We start from the raw sequence: 2,926 nt of genomic DNA, 5'->3' as shown, positions 1-2,926 counted from the left end.
CTACTCCTTCCTAGTATGCGCCGCCTTTTCCACCGCTTGGCGGCGGGTATGTTGACGGGTCATTTCTTGTTTCCGTGCCTTATAAACTGCCTTTCTTTCTTTTTTTCATCTATAATAGTGAACAAAAACTACTTTTATAAATAATTGAAACGGTTTGCGTCACTTATATTTTGTATTTCGATCAAAAAGAAGTTTTTAGTGGCTCTGACCAGTAGTAAGCCCAGGACCAAAGACGTCACATTTTGCGCGCTTTCGGTACCGCGGGTCGCCCTCGTCGGTGGAGGAGGTTTCCGTGTCGTCCGGTTAAAGTATGGCGCACTGATATTTAGCTACTCTTTCCGTGCCCGCTGGCTTGCCCGAACCCCAAGAGACGTGGAAACCGCATAAAAGGTAGATGCTTAAATATGATTGCAGGGCCCCTTTAAGGTACTACGTTCAGTGCGCTCAGATTCGGTGCAAATTACACACTAGTAAAAAGTCCTTGCAGGGCCCCTTTAAGTGCATACCTTTCTGCATTTTAGTGATGTCAGGAGCATAGTCTTTCAGAGCAGTCGCATAATAGTTTGTTAGCTTTCTCATCATTAGTTAGTCAACTTCCCCTTCCCTCCCCCAAGGCATTTCTTGCTCTTCTTCAACTCGTACATCCTCTTGGCCATGTGGCTGACACAGTCTTCCTTCTGGATGTCCTTGTCATAGAGGCCAAGACCAGCAATGTGCATAAACGCCTTGCTGTCACCATCACTTAGCATGGTGACATATTGCAGCTTGTGGAGCTCCAAAGACCTAATGAAGATGACTGCTGCAGCCGCAACCTCCATAGCATTTAACGATCCTCCGAAGTTCTTCTGACAAACACCTTTATGAGACTCCATCTAGGCCTGGTAGCCTTTTGCATCCTCCTTTGGGCCCAGGTTGCACCTGTGACAGTACTTGCTGTGAATGGAGAAGTCAAGCACCTAACCACTTGTCCCTTCATTGATCGCGCTATCCCCGAAGTTCAACGTGTGGCCACATTTCTGCCGCGCACCGTAGTAACTGACGCAGACGTCGAGCAAATCATCTGCTGAGAAGACCATGTCAACATCTGCTTTGTTGACATGGTCTTCTTCCTCGGACACCTAAGCTCCTCTCACTGCGGTCGCTGCCTCCTCTATCGCGTCGCACGCTACTACCATGGACGCTCCGTGCACCTTCTCTGCAGTCTTCTGATTGGTCTATAGATGCATTGGCGATGGAGCAATCATGCCTCAGAAAAGGATCTCCAGCTTCATGAAACTGATACCGCAGTCCTTTCCGACGCACGCAGGAAGCACGCTCTGCTGAGTCTCTTCGACGGCTGCCAACTGTGGCGTCGTCACGATGTACCCGCAAGCTCCGCACATGATGACAAACTGAAGATAGGCTCCAACGCCACTTTCCTTCAGGTCCAGTCCATTTCCACAGCAGTTGGGACACAGCAAGGCACTCACCAATGTTGTCACAGCAGACACATCCACGTCGCAAATGTTATCAGCTGGTTATGGCAGGTCGGTTTGAAAGCGTGATCTTCCGCTCGAAGGTCGTCAACTCGTCTGCTTCCTGCGGCACTGAACCACTGTCGGGATGTGGTGTAGAAGAAAAGGCCTCCAAAGACCATCACGGGCGCAACAGTGCAGGCGACGTCACTCACGGGGTCGCTTTGGGAGCTTTAGAACGTTGGCCACCCCCACTGTGCCTCTCGATTTCATGAATCAAAAACGCTTACCGAAGCTTTTGAGCACGTAGGCTCTACTCGGCGACATTTTCAGAACGAAAAAAGATAAAAAAGATTGAAGCGAAACAGCGAGATGTAGCAGATCTGACGATAAAACGTGGTCTGAAGCGTGACCGCCGGGAAAGATAACGTGATGGCTGAAAACCAATCGTGGCTCTAGTTCTGGTTTTCAACTAATAGGAAGACGAGTTCCCTCAAATCCCCTATTATTCTTCCCGTGTAAGAAGATTTTGCAACGGGATTCTCTATGTGCACACATACCCTTGACCCGTGTTTACTATTTTACTAAAATGTCTGAGAAACGACCGTTCCAACAAGGGTTTAAATGCCATGCTAGGCCTCATGGGCGTGGCGCTGTACCGTACCGAAAATCGGAAAGATGGTGCTTTCCTTGCATCTTTCGCAAGCGCACTGCACCTCAGAGCATAGCGGAAGCATTGGAAATGCTTATTTTCTCGGCAATTACGGCGCGGAAGTCCCAAATTTCAGCATATTGCTCATTAATAGTTAGAGGTGCCAAAACTGCAACTTTTGAAAAAATTATTTTTTGTCAAAAAATGGGCATTTTAGGGCCGTGTCCCCCTTAAAGACCGACGACCAGTTCGCGCTTCCCACTTTTCCCCCGCTTCCTCCTCTCCCCCCCTTCTACCCTGTCCACCATTTGCCCGTTTCCTCCTCCCCAGGGTGAGGAAGATCTTCTGCCTAGCAGAATCTTGTGTCTGGTTGTAGGCCTTTGAGAATCTAGACATACCTGTGCTACCAACTGAGTTTCTCAATGCATGATTTATAACACCCTTATTTAAATAGCCACACAAGCAGCAGCAGTGGGCAATACAGTGAGAAGGGCAGCTAAGTAATAGAAGGAAGTCGAATGCTATTTTCAAGAAATAGCGCATCTCTGTCAACAAGGTGCTTTGTGCACTTTAACTGGAGTATCAAATACTTGTTCTTGAAACTTGGTGTGATGCAGTTTCGCTAAACGAAAACATTTACCTTTACCTTAAATTTGCAGATTATTAAAGATTTCAAAGTGTAAGGGCAGCAGGAATGACCAAGAACTCAAATTGAAGACCGCTGCATAAGCAATCAAAGAAAATACTGCTTTCCAATGCAAGTCCGCTCAAAGCTACGACGCAGAACGCTCGGCAGAACTAAAGCTCTACATCCCCACAG

This window comes from Ixodes scapularis, unplaced genomic scaffold, assembly GCF_016920785.2.
Source record: "Ixodes scapularis isolate PalLabHiFi unplaced genomic scaffold, ASM1692078v2 PGA_scaffold0__279_contigs__length_252992795, whole genome shotgun sequence".
NCBI lineage: Eukaryota > Metazoa > Arthropoda > Arachnida > Ixodida > Ixodidae > Ixodes > Ixodes scapularis.
The sequence above is the reverse complement of the archived record's forward strand: the minus strand, read 5'-3'. Positions refer to the sequence as shown.